Raw genomic sequence first — 14,793 nt, forward strand, 5'->3', positions numbered from 1 at the left:
CATTCAGAAATGACAGTACATGACCAGTCGTCTTCAAGTTCTCACCAAAACTACCACAGTGTGGTCATGTGACCGGGGATTATTTTCAAACCAGATCCGTGCTATACTAGTTTAAACACACCCATATATGGAAACAGGAGACAGGCAAGGGAAAGTAGCTGACAAAAAGAAATCCTTAGACACAACCTGTACCTTACTAAGATGCAGCTCTGCCATCCAGATTTCTGCCCATCATCTGAGTACTCGCTGACACACACGTCACGGATCATTGTTCAGCACAGCTGACCATGGAGGAAGCAGCAGTAACAGTAGAGACACTGGCAACGCTATCCGAAATATACCCTATGACAGCACGTGAAAACACAGCCACACACACACACACAGAAAAAGACGTGACTACTGCAGCGAAGTCAACAGGAGCCACAGAAACAGCGGAAACAGTATCAGTAGCAGTAGAGGTAGGAAGCAGAAATAGCAGCAGCAACAGCAACAGCAGCAGCAGCTACAACAGCGAGAGCAACAACAGCAGAAGCAGTAGAGACACTGGCAACGCTATCCGAAATATACCCTATGACAGCACGTGAAAACACAGCCACACACACACACACAGAAAAAGACGTGACTACTGCAGCGAAGTCAACAGGAGCCACAGAAACAGCGGAAACAGTATCAGTAGCAGTAGAGGTAGGAAGCAGAAATAGCAGCACCAACAGCGACAGCAACAGCAGCAACAACAACAGCAACAACCACAGCAGCAACAAAAGCAACAGCAGCAACAGTAGCAGAAACAACAGCGTGAGCAACAACAGCAAAAGCAGAAGCAGCAGCGACAGCAGCAGCAGCAACAGCAACAGCAGCGACAGCAACAGCAGCAGCACAAACAGCGACAGCAACAGCAGCAGCAACAACAGCAGCAGCAACAACAGCAGCAGCAACAACAGCATAAGCAACAGTAGCAACCTGAGCAGCAGCGAGAGCAACAACAACAACAGCAGCGACAGCAACAGCAGCAGCAAAAACAGCCACAGCAACAGCAGCAGCAACAACAGCAGCAGCAACAGCAGCAGCAGCAACAACAGCGAGAGCAACAACGGCAGAAGCAGAAGCAGCAACAACAGCGACAGCAACAGCAGCAACAGCAACAGCAGCAACAGTAGAAGAAACAACAGCGAGAGCAACAACAGCAGAAGCAGAAGCAACAGCAGCAGCAGCAACAGCAACAGCTAAAACAGCGACAGCAACATCAGCAGCAACAACAGCAGCAGCAACAACAGCATAAGCAACAGCAGCAACAGCAGCAGCGAGAGCAACAACAGCAACAGCAAAAACAGCGACAGCAACAGCAGCAGCAACAACAGCAGCAGCAATAACAGCATAAGCAACAGCAGCAACAGCAGCAGCGAGAGCAACAACAGGAAAAGCAGAAGCAACAACTGAAGCAGCAGCAACAACAGCAGCAGCAACAACAGCAGCAGCAAAAACAGCGACAGCAACAGCAGCAGCAACAACAGCAGCAGCAACAGCAGCAACAGCAGCAGCAACAACAGCGAGAGCAACAACGGCAGAAGCAGAAGCAGCAACAGCGACAGCAACAGCAGCAACAGCAACAGCAGCAACACCAACAGCAGCAACAAAGGCAACAGCAGCAGCAGAAGCAGCAACAACAGCGACAGCAACAGCAGCAACACCAACAGCAGCAACACCAACAGCAGCAACAAAAGCAACAGCAGCAACAACAACAGCAGCAGCAGCGGCGCGGCTGAAGAAGCAGCAACAACAGCGACAGCAACAGCAACAGCAGCAACAGCAACAGCAGCAACAGCAGCAGCACCAACAGCAGCAACAAAAGCAACAGCAGCAGCAGAAGCAGCAACAGCAGCAACACCAACAGTAGCAGCAACAACAGCAACAAAGTCAAGAGTAACACACACAAACAGACCTGTCCCGTCCTGTCCTATCGAGCCACTGCCACAAGGTCACGTGGGCCCCGAGGAGCAACGGAGAGAGAAGAGGAGAACGCCGTCCCACGGCGTCCAGGACACAACGAGAGATCACCAGGATTCAGGTCACCTAGGACTGTTACCCCAAGACTGAGGTATGGCCGGGGGAGAACCTGAGCAAAGGTGTCTATTCCTGCCCTGGACCTAACGGAAGCAGCGGCCGCAGGACGCACAGTGCACGCCACAACACGCCTCCACTGCGGCTGGGGACTGAGCCACACACTTGTGACGGGCAAGGCCAACACACACACACACACACACACACACACACACACACACACACACACACACACACACACACACACACACACACACACACACATACATATACACACACACACACACGAGCAGCAACAGTAGCACAGAAAGCACAGCACAGAAAGAGAATAGAGTCAGGAGAAATAGCACCACCAGTAGCAATATCAATGGTTTAACCCTTTAAGAGCCACAGGAAAATTTGAAATTTCTGCATTTTTTCGTGTTCCTTGGATCATAGCTTCAGTTCTACTCACTCAATTCTCACAATCTAGGGCTTCCTGGAAAGGTCTCCGCGAGAGGAAGAGAATGAGGTTGATCATGATAGCCAGCACACCGTCTATCCAGCGCTAGATCGCAGCGACAGTACGAAAAATGCCCCAAATGCGTCCAATTGCGTCCCGCTCCAGATATTTCATTTTACTCGATCGTGGAGTTCCAATTTTTTCGCTGTGTACTCTTGACAATATCAACAGTGAAACCCGTGCAAATTCGAGTAAACCAGCGTGACGAAAAGTCTCAAAATCCTCAATACTAAAGTCGCACTGCGCGCTTTTGAAATTGCCGCGATCGCGGCTCAACTTACGAGTAATTTATCTCAGGAACCGTTGCTCGCAGCGCTTCGCGGATTGTTTCTCCCGACAGGTGAGAGTTTTCTCTTCGCCCTGGATATTTCGATCACTGGATTTGAGCGAGATTGGACTGAGTTACGATCTTTTGAAGTTTTGCATTTGAATGCGTCGTTTACGACGCATTCAAGTATGGGGCGGCTCTTAAAGGGTTAATAATACTTCAGAGATTGCCCACTCGTATACATTTTATAGGAAGCTGTATAAGTACAGTTGATGATACTCTTTGACATACCTTGTAGTAGTCACATCCATCTGCTACACAGCTGCAGAAATAACAGGACGACCGCTCTGCTGTTGATACGATAACACACACATATCTGTAGCAGTGCAACGGGAAAATTCAGAAAGAAAAACACAAACAAAAAGCAGCAACATTCAGTTGCATAAATAGCATCACCAGCAGCAGTAACAACAGCACAAGCAGCACCATCACCAGCAGCAACAGTAGCAGCAATACCACACAGCAGTAGCAACAGTTGCGGGACCATCGCCATCACCAGCAACAGCACCATCACTAGTAAGAAAAATGACCGGGTCGAGCACTCGTCTGCAGTACAGTACGGCATCATGGAGTCACACAAGGATGCAATCAATCACTTCCCTGACAAAAAGTCAGGGAGGGGCGCATGGAAGAGATGGGACGCTCTGGTGGGATTTTATGGTATATACCGGTATGGTGTGTGTTGTGAAATCCTAGCCGGTACAAATTTCATCACCCTACAGTGCTATAATCACATAATACATTTCTGACTTGTTAGTATGGTAAAATTAGAATTCTAGAAACACACCGATATTCGCGTCAATAAATTTTCGACATTTCTTAGAACCAGGGAGTTTACAATGGATAATGTTCGCAAAGGACTGTGGCCACTTTCATAAACTCACTGTTCAAATTTGACTTTTCTCTGGTTAGTCAATATTCACATTAGGGCCGGGTTCCACTGCGGCTCCGCGGCTCGGCTGCCCAGCGGCACTTGGCTGCATGCAGCGGAGCAGCGCGGTTCCACTGACACTCATCATTCGCGGTACCGCAAAATCAAAAAAACCTCGTGTTCTGGCCTGCGCAACGAAATAAAATTTGAATTTTAATATTCTTGCGTACAAAACAGTGCAAAGCACGGGAAACAGGTCGAGCCGCGACCGTGGCTCGCGGTTTTTGATCAAGAATCGTAGCAAAAGGTTGCTGTGAACCGCGGCCTCGCTGCTCCAGCTCGAGCCGCGGTCACTATGGTAATGATGACGTATCAAGCCGCGGATGATGAGCAGCGGAGCAGCGGAGCCGCAGTGGAACCTGGCCCTTACTCTCTTGTCGTGAAAATAGCAAACAATAATGTGTGGTGAATATTGTACAGTTACCAGTAGTAACAAATAGCAGATTATTAACAATAGAAAGTCTACTTACTCACTTCACTACAGTCTTCTGGCAGATATACTTGCATTAGAGCGTTCGGCACACAACTACCACCATCTTTGCCCTCCAATCCTGTGATTTTCCCCGGCAGACGAATGCTACTGAATGCCACCGAGAAATCACCTCCTCTGAATCACCAACAACAGCAACAACAGCTGCAACGAGAGTAATAGCAGCAACCACATCAGCAACAATTGAATTTTGACGATGGTACCATCGTGAGAATAAAGAACTCAAATAGCTGCAACAACAGCAAGACTAACAGCACCAACAGTAGAAACAGGAGGAGCAAAAATAACAGCAGCAACAACAGCAATAACAACAGATCAAGCACCAGCAACAGCAGCCCCAAAAGTAGCAGCAGCAGCAGCAGCAAAAGCAGCAACAACAGCAGCACCAACAGCAGCAATGCAAACAGCAGAAACAGCAGAACAATAACAACAACAGCGGCAGCAGCAGTAGCAGCAGAAACAACAGCAGTGGTAGCAACAGAAGAAGCACCAACAGCAGCAATGTAAACAGCAGAAACAGCAGCAATAGCAACAACAGCGACAGCAGCAGCAGAAACAACAGCATTGGTAGCAACAGAAGAAGCAGCAACAGCAGTGGTAGCAACAGCAGACACAGCGACCACAGCAGCAACGGTAGCAACAGCAATAGCAGACATAGCAGCAATACCAACAGCAGCAATAGCAGCAACAGCAGCAACAACAGCAAAAACAACAGTAACGGTAGCAACAGCAATAGCAGCAACAGCAGTAACAACAGTAGCAGTAGCAGTAGCAGCAGCACCAGCGGCAGCAGCAACAACAGCAGCAGTAGCAGCAACAGCAGCAACAACAGCAGCAGCAACAGCAGCAACAGCAGCAAAAGCAACAACAATAACAGCAGCAACAGCAGCAGCTGCAGCAGCAGGACCAGAAACCGTAGCAATATTAACAGCAACAGCAGCAGCAACAGCAGCAGCAGCAGCAGGACCAGAAACAGCAGCAGCAGCAGGACCAGAAACAGCAGCAATATTAACAGCAACAGCAACAGGAGCAACAGTAGCAATAGTTGCAGATAAAAACAATGTGCAGTCATTTCCCCAGGACAATTATCCAATTCTACCGGTTTTGATTATTAGTTTGAACACATCTAAATAGGGAAAGAAGGGAGGGGCAAGATAATGTAGTTAACAATAAGATTATATTTTTCTACAATCTGTACCTTTCTGCATTGAAGCAATATCATCCAGGTATGTGTACGTCATCAGAAACCTCACTGATCTGCATACATCTGATTCCTGTTACCCAGGACCAGAGATGAAGCAGAGGAATAGTACAGCTACTGACATCACCATGAGTCATGATCTCTATCACAGCAGCATCACACTCTCAGCAACTGTACCAGCAGCTGCAACAGAGGTATAAAGAGGCAAGTAGTGGAAACAACAGCAACAGCAACAACAGCAGCCGCAGCAGCAGCAGAAACCAGCCTGACCAGCACAGCCAACACCAGCAACAGCAGTAGTCACAGTGCCGAGATCAGCAGCAACAATAACAGCAGAGAGACAGACACAACAGTTTGGATAAGCAGAGCAACCATTCCTTGCTGTCATGGGAAGGAGATTTTGGAGAGAATGCCATGGAAATGGAAGAGATGGAATTAATGAATGAGTATGTAAAGTGCAAACAAAATGTCCCATTCAACCCTGTGCATAGCTGGACATGCAAATATACACATAGAGGCTTACGTACACTGTAGACAAGAGTGGTGATCTAGATATGCAGTGGTTAAAACTTAGATAACTCACTTTCTAATGTATAGACAACACAGGTAGGAGTATGAGAGTTGTCTGTAACGAGGAGAAGTTGAAGTGAAACTATTATTCCATGCCCAATTCTCCCATTATACAATGCTATTCCATGTGAATATGGGTGCCGTGTGATGGGGGGGGGGGGGGGGGGGGAGCGGGGCAGGGGTTGGGGGTGATAACAGTTCAGGGGTACTAGTTAATAAAAAAATGTACCTTTCATTTCTGAACCATCCCGGCATCCGTCCATCAGCCAACAGATCACTTTGCATATGGAGACCTTAGAAGAAAAACTCGCTGCAATAAAAGCAACCACGCCGCCACTGCGGAAAATACCCCTGAAACAGTAACAGCAGCAGCAAACAAAACATTAGCGAAAGCAACAGAACAGCAACAGTACAGCAACAGTACAGGTCTTGCCAGGACAGCAACAGTATAGGTCCTGCCAGCACAGCAACAGTACAGGTCTTGCCAGCATAGCAGCTACATAAGTTTCCAGCACATCAATAGTTGCAGTAGCACTATCACCAGTATAGACACACTTGCAGTTGCAGTATCACCAGCAGTAAACGTCACATTCAGAAATGACAGTACATGGCCAGCCGTCTTCAAGTTCTCACCAAAACTACCACAGTGTGGTCATGTGACCGGGGATTATTTTCAAACCAGATCCGTGGTATATTAGTTTAAACCCACCCATATATGGAAACAGGAGACAGGCAAGGGAAAGTAGCTGACAAAAAGAAATCCTTAGACACAACCTGTACCTTACTAAGAATCAGCTCTGCCATCCAGATTTCTGCCCATCATCTGAGTACTCGCTGACACACACGTAACGGATCACTGTTCAGCACAGCTGACCATGGAGGAAGCAGCAGTAACCGTAGAGACACTGGCAACGCTATCCGCGATAGACACTATGACAGCACATGAACACATGAACACACACACGCACACGCACATGCACACAAACACACACAAACACACACACACAACTCAGACCTCAGACATGCCCATCGGGGAAGCGATGATAGCGAACAGCTTTGTTAGACATAGCAACTTGTGCTGGGATTACACCATTCGACAGCTTGCAAGGCTGATGAATTTACCGCCATTATTTTTAGCCTGGTATCCACCACACAGCTGTTTGAAGTGACTTATTCTGGCCAGTGAATCCCTATTTTTCATTTTTTTTTTTCACACGCGCACACAAACATACAGAAGGAGACGTGACTGCTGCAGCAACATCACCGGCAGCCACAGAAACAGCGGAAACAGCAGCAGTAGCAGTAGAGGTAGGAGGCAGAAATAGCAGCAGCAACAGCAGCAGCAACAGCAGCAGCAGCAACAACAGCGTGAGCAACAACAGCAGAAGCAGAAGCAGCAACAACAGCAGCAGCAAAAACAGCGACAGCAGCAGCAAGAGTTACACACAAACACATACACACCTGTCCTGTCTTGTTCTATCGAGCCATTGCCACAAGGGTCTCGTGGGCCTGGAGTAGCAACGGAGAGAGAAGAGGAGAACGCCGTCCCACGGCGTCCAGGACACAACGAGAGATCACCAGGATTCAGGTCACCTAGGACTGTTACCCCAAGACTGAGGTATGGCCGGGGGAGAACTTGAGCAGCGGTGTCTATTCCTGCCCTGGACCGAACGGAAGCAGCGGCCGCAGAACGCACAGTGCGCGCCACAACACGGCTCCACTGCGGCTGGGGACTGAGCCACACACTTGTGACAGGCAAGGCCAACACACACACACACACACACACACACACACACACACACACACACACACACACACACACACACACACGAGCAGGAACAGTAGCACAGAAAGCACAGCACAGAAAGACAATGGAGTCAGGAGAAATAGCACCACCAGTAGCATTATCAATGGTTTAATAATACTTCAGCAATTGCCCACTCGTATACATTGTATAAGAAGCTGTATAAGCACAATAAAACTTTCGTAACATGTCGCTTTAGCTGATTCTGTTCATTGGCATCTTAAAATTGTTGTTGTCACCTCGCCGTCTGTTTAAATGTACAAGTACAGTTGATGATACTCTTTGACATACCTTGTAGTACTCACATCCATCTGCTACACAGCTACAGAAATAACAGGACGACCGCTCTGCTGTTGATACGATAACACAAACATATCTGTGGCAGTGCAACGGGAAAATTCAGAAAGAAAAAAAGAAACAAAAAGCAGCAACATGCAGTTGCATAAATAGCTTCACCAGCAGCAGCAACAGTAGCAGCAACAGTAGCAGCAATACCAGCAGCAACAGTAGCAGCTATACCAGCAGCAGAAGGAACAGTTGCGGGACCATCACCATCACCAGGAACAGCACCATCACTAGTAGGAAAAATGACCGGGTCGAGCACTCATCTGCAGTACAGTACGGCATCATGGAGTCATACGAGAATACAATCAATCACTTTCCTGACAAAAAGTCAAGGATGGGCGCATGGAAGAGACGGTGCGCTCTGGTGGGATTTTACGGTATATACCGGTATGGTGTGTGTTGTGAAATCCTAGCCGGTACAAATTTCATCACCCTACAGTACAATAATCACATAATGCATGTCTGACTTGTTAGTATGGTAAAATTAGAATTCTGGAAACACACCGATATTCGCGTCACTAAATTTTCGCCATTTCTTAGAACCAGGGAGTTTACAATGGATAATGTTCGCAAAGGACTGTGGCCACTTTCATAAACTCACTGTTCAAATTTGACTTCGATCAATATTCACATTAGGGCCGGGTTCCACTGCGGCTCGGCTGCTCTGCGGCACTTGGCTGCATGCAGCGGAGCAGCGCGGTTCCACTGACACTCATCATTTGCGGTACCACGAAATCAAAAAAACCTCGTGTTCTGGCCTGCGCAACGAAATGAAATTTGAATTTTAAAATTCTTGCGTACAAAACTGTGCAAAGCACGGGAAACAGATCGAGCCGCGACCGCGGCTCTCAGTTTTTGATCAAGAATCGTAGCAAAAGGTCGCTGTGAGCCGCGACCTCGCTGCTCCAGCTCGAGCCGCGGTCACTATGGTAATGATGACGTTTCAAGCCGCGGACGATGAGCAGCGGAGCCGCAGTGGAACCTGGCCCTTACTCTCTTGTCTTGAAAATAGCAAACAATAATGTGTGGTGAATATTGTACAGTTACCAGTAGTAACAAATAGCAGATTATTAACAATAGAAAGTCTACTTACTCACTTCACTACAGTCTTCTGTCAGATATACTTGCATTATAGCGTTCGGCACACAACTACCACCATCTTTGCCCTCCAATCCTGTGATTTTCCCCGGCAGACGAATGCTACTGAATGCCACCGAGAAATCACGTCCTCTGAATCACCAACAACAGCAACAATAACTGCAACAAGAATAATAGCAACAACAGCAGCAACAATTCCTTTTTGACGATGGTACGATCCTGAGAATAAAGAATTCGAATAGCTGCAACAACAGCAAGACCAATAGCACCAACAGTAGAAACAACAGCAGCAAAAATAACAGCAGCAGCAGCAGTAGCTCCAACGACGACCGCAAGACTAATAGCACCAAGAGCAGCGACAACAGCAACAGCAAAAGCAGCAGCAAAAGCAACAGCAAGAGCAGCAGCAACAACCACAACAGCAGAAAAAACAGCAGCATTAGCAACAGCAGCAGAAGCAAAAGCAGCAGCAACAGCAACAGCAAGAGCAGCAGCAACAATCACAACAGCAGAAAAACAGCAGCATTAGCAACAGCAGCAGAAGCAACAACAACAGCAACACTGGATGAGCAGCAACAGCAGCAGAAGCAACAACAACAACAAAAACAACAACAACAACAACAACAACAACAACAGCAACACTGGATGAGCAGCAACAGCAGCAGAAGCAACAACAACAACAAAAACAACAACAACAACAACAACAACAACAACAGCAGCACCAAAAGCAGCAACAGCAGCAGCAACAGCAGCAACAACAACAACAGCAGCAGCAGCAGGACCAGAAACAGCAGCAATAACAACAGCAACAGCAACAGTAGCAACAGTAGCAATAGTTGCAGGTAAAAACAATGTGCAGTCATTTCACCAGGGCAATTATCCAATTCTACCTGTTTTGATTATTAGTTTCAACACATCTAAATAGGGAAAGAAGAGAGGGGCAAGATAATGTAGTTAACAATCAGATTATATTTTTCTACAAGCTGTACCTTTCTGCATTGCAGCAATATCATCCAGGTATGTGTAGGTCATCAGAAACCTCACTGATCTGCATACATCTGATTCCTGTTACCCAGGACCAGAGATGAAGCAGAGGAATAGTACAGCTACTGACAACACCATGAGTCATGATCTCTATCACAGCAGCATCACACTCTCAGCAACTCTACCAGCAACTGCAACTGAAACAGAGGGATAAACAGGCAAATAGTGGAAACAACAACAGCAACAGCAGCAGCAGCAATAGCAATAGCATCCGCAGCAGAAGCAGCATGACCAGCACAGCCAACACCAGCAATAGCAGCAGTAACAGTGTCAAGATCAGCAGCAGCTGCGGCAGCAACAGAGAGATAGACACAACAATTTGAATAAGCAGAGCCACCATTTCTTGGTGTCACGGGAAGGAGAGTTTGTAGAGAATGCCATGGAAATGGAAGAGAAGGAATTAATGAATGAGTATGTAAAGTGTAAACAAAAAGTCCCTTCCAACCCTGTGTATAGCTGGACATGCAACGAGGAGAAGTTGAAGTTAAACAATTATTCTCTGCACAATTCTCCCATTATACAATGCTATTCCATGTGAATATGGGTGCTGTGTGATGGGGGGGGGGGGGTGCTAACAGTGCAGGGGTGACAGTTAATTAAAAACATATACCTTTCATTTCTGAACCATCCCGGCATCCGTCCATCAGCCAACAGATCACTTTGCATATGGAGACCATGGCAGAACAACCCGCTTCAATAAGAGCAACCACGCCGCCACTGCGGATAATACCCCTGAAACAGCAACAGCAGCAGCAGCAACAACATTAGCGAAAGCAACAGCACAGCAACAGTACAGGTCTTGCCAGCATAGCAACAGTACAGGTCTTGCCAGCACAGCAGCTACATTAGTTGGCAGCACATCAATAGCTGCAGTAGCACTATCACCAGTATAGAAACACTTGCAGTGGCAGTATCACCAGCAGTAAACGTCATATTCAGAAATGACAGTACATGACCAGCCGTCTTCAAGTTCCCACCAAAACTACCACAGTGTGGTCATGTGACCGGGGATTATTTTCAAACCAGATCCGTGCTATACTAGTTTAAACCCACCCATATATGGAAACAGGAGACGGGCAAGGGAAAGTAGCTGACAAAAAGAAATCCTTAGACACAACCTGTACCTTACTAAGACGCAGCTCTGCCATCCAGATTTCTGCCCATCATCTGAGTACTCGCTGACACACACGTAATGGATCACTGTTCAGCACAGCTGACCATGGAGGAAGCAGCAGTAACAGTAGAGACACTGGCAACGCTATCCGCAATAGACACTATGACAACACATGAATACACACACAAACACACACCTCAGACCTCAGACATGCCCATCGCGGAAGCGATGATAGCGAACAGCTATGTTAGACATAGCGACTTGTGCTGGGATCACACCATTCAACAGCTTGCAAGGCTGATGAATTGATCGCCACTTGACTAGCCTAGTAACCACCACACAGCTGTTTGAAGCGACTTGTTCTGGCCAGTGAAACCCTATTTTTCATTTTTTCACACACACACACACACACACACACATACAGAAAGAGACATGACTGCTGCAGCAACATCAACAGCAGCCACAGAAACAGCAGCAGTAGCAGAGGTAGGAGGCAGAAATAGCAGCAGCAACAGCAACAGCAGCAACAACAACAGCAGCAACAAAAGCAACAGCAGCAACCAGCGACAGCAACAGCAGCAGCAACAACAGCAGCAGCAACAACAGCAACAGCAACAGCACAACAGCAGCAGCAACAACAGCAGCAGCAACAACAGCAGCAGCAACAACAGCAGCAGCAACAACAGCAAAAGCAACAGCAGCAACAGCGACCTCACAACAGGAACAGCAGCAAAAAAGGGAACAGCAGCAACAGCAGCAGCAACAACAGCAAGAGCAACAACAGCAGAAGCAGAAGCAACAACAGCAGAAGCAGAAGCAACAACAGCAGCAACAACAGCGACAAAAACAGCAGCAGCAACAACAGCAGCAGCAACAACAGCAGCAGCAACAACAGCAAAAGCAACAGCGGCAACAGCAGCAGCAACAACAGCGAGAGCAACAACAGCAGAAGCAGAAGCAGCTACAACAGCAACAAAAACAAGAGTAACACACACACCTGTCCTGTCCTGTCCTATCGAGCCACTGCCACAAGGGTCACGTGGGCCTGGAGGAGCAGAGAAGGAGAATGCCGTCCCACGGCGTCCGGGACACAACGAAAGGTCACCGGGATTCAGGTCACCTACGACTGGTTCCGCGAGACTGAGAGAAGAGGAGAATGCCGTCCCACGGCGTCCGGGACACAACGAGAGGTCACCGGGATTAAGGTCACCTACGACTGTTTCCCCGAGACTGATGTATGGCCGGGGGAGAACCTGAACAGCGGTGTCTATTCCTGCCCTAGACCGTACGGAAGCAGCAGCCGCAGGACGCACAGTGCGCGCCACAACACGGCTCCACTGCGGCTGGGGACTGAGCCACACACTTGTGACGGGCAAGGCCAACACACACACACACACACACACACACACACACACACACACACACACACACACACACACACGCACACACATACACCCACACGGGCAGCAACAGCAGCAGCAGCAACAAAAGCAGCAGCAGCAAGAGTAACACACACAGGAGCAGCCACAGTAGCACAGAAATCACAGCACAGAAAGACAATGGAGTCAGGAGAAATAGCACCACCAGTAGTAATATCAACGGTTTAGTAATACTTCAGCGATTGACCACGCGTATACATTTTACACCAGTCACCTGGTCACCGTGCCTGCAGGGTACAACTTACTAGCCTGTTTGACCTTTTTTGGGTGCAGTCCTGTCACTCGAGTTGAACCTTGGTGTGAAAGTTGTCGCCTGCTGGCGCAGTGACCAGCAAGCGACTTGGGGAAGCAGAAGCACGTGACCGCTTGTTCAACCATGTTCAATTGGGAATAAAGGAGGAATGTTGCATCGCAGCCTTTTCGGACCAAAGCCAGTCGACTCAGCGTCCAAAAGACTACAACATATTGGCCAATCGCGGTCATCCGTGCTTTTATAAGAACGAAATGGCGCTTTTAGTGACATTTTGCATACAAATCCCTATCTGGTAGGGCGCAGCCACCCAGTTTCGGTGGAAGTGCGCGAGTTCGATTGGGATTAAAGTAGGAAGGGAGCGTCTCAGCTTCCTCGGACCACGACCATTCGACTCAGCACCCCGCAGACTACAACTGGTGAAAATTTGATTTTAGGCTTAACTTCCCCTTTAATGTGAAAATAGCAAACAATAATGTGTGGTGAATATTGTACAGTTATCAGTAGTAACAAATAGCAGATTATTAACAATAGAAAGTCTACTTACTCACTTCACTCCAGTCTTCTGGCAGATATACATGCATTAGAGCGTTCGGCACACAACTACCACCATCTTTGCCCTCCAATCCTGTGATTTTCCCAGGCAGAAGAATGCTACTGAATGCCACTCAGCTTTGTTTCATGACCGCGGAGGAATAACAGAGAACAGCCAGTACGCTGAGATCTCTGAAAATCTTTCACTGAAATAAAACACAGAGAATCAGACAAGAGAACACACCAGGTAATGAGTAACAGAAACACAAAATAAAATTTAATAAATTATATCTTGCAAGAGCCATTCATATGAAATCACAATAACTGTATTGCAACACACAAACCAGAAAACACCGCACAGACTTAATTCAAGGAGAAACAAGTAACGGAGTCTTGGTGTGCTAATCAGCACACACATGATACCAGGAAACATGAAACAGCGCAGTACAGCACAGTGCAGCACAGTGCAGCACAGTGCAGCACAGCACAATGCAGTACAGTACAGTGCAGCACAGCACAATGCAGTACAGTACAGCACAGTACAGTACAGTACAGTACAGCACAGTACAGTACAGTACAGTACAGTACAGCACAGTACAGTACAGTACAGTACAGTACAGTACAGTACAGTACAGCACAGTACAGTACAGTGCAGCACAGTACAGCACAGTACAGTACAGTACAGTACAGTACAGCACAGTACAGTACAGTGCAGCACAGTACAGTACAGTACAGTACAGTACAGTACAGTACAGTGCAGCACAGTACAGCACAGTACAGTGCAGCACAGTACAGTACAGTACAGTACAGTACAGTGCAGCACAGTACAGTACAGTACAGTACAGTACAGTACAGTGCAGCACAGCACAATGCAGCCCAGCACTGCACAGCACAGCCCAGCACAATGCAGCACAGTGCAAGCTGCAACACCATACACAATACAAAGACCAACACAGTGCAGCAAATCATTACTTATGCCTAGTCCACACTAGCCCGATTTTCGGCTGCCATGGACTTGCACAGAAATCTGTAAAGATCAGTGCGAAAAAAAACTCTAGTGCTGACGATGTTGTCGTACAAGTTTC

At 47.5% G+C, this 14,793-nt stretch overlaps 1 protein-coding gene across 1 annotated transcript in view; it reads right to left on the reverse strand.

Annotated features, from left to right (window-relative positions):
- The window catches only part of LOC135821387 (uncharacterized), a 39,977-nt gene that overhangs the window by 20,091 nt on the left and 5,093 nt on the right, over positions 1-14,793 (reverse strand). Inside the window, exons 2-9 of the mRNA XM_065334459.1 lie at positions 13,722-13,914; positions 12,483-12,847; positions 11,496-11,645; positions 6,310-6,431; positions 5,508-5,775; positions 3,120-4,453; positions 1,940-2,222; positions 193-342 (exon numbers count right to left, since the gene is read on the reverse strand). The gene's annotated coding sequence lies outside the window, so the exon portion shown is untranslated. The remainder of the gene's footprint in view (positions 1-192; positions 343-1,939; positions 2,223-3,119; positions 4,454-5,507; positions 5,776-6,309; positions 6,432-11,495; positions 11,646-12,482; positions 12,848-13,721; positions 13,915-14,793) is intronic.

Source organism: Sycon ciliatum, chromosome 7, assembly GCF_964019385.1.
Source record: "Sycon ciliatum chromosome 7, ocSycCili1.1, whole genome shotgun sequence".
NCBI classification, from domain to species: domain Eukaryota; kingdom Metazoa; phylum Porifera; class Calcarea; order Leucosolenida; family Sycettidae; genus Sycon; species Sycon ciliatum.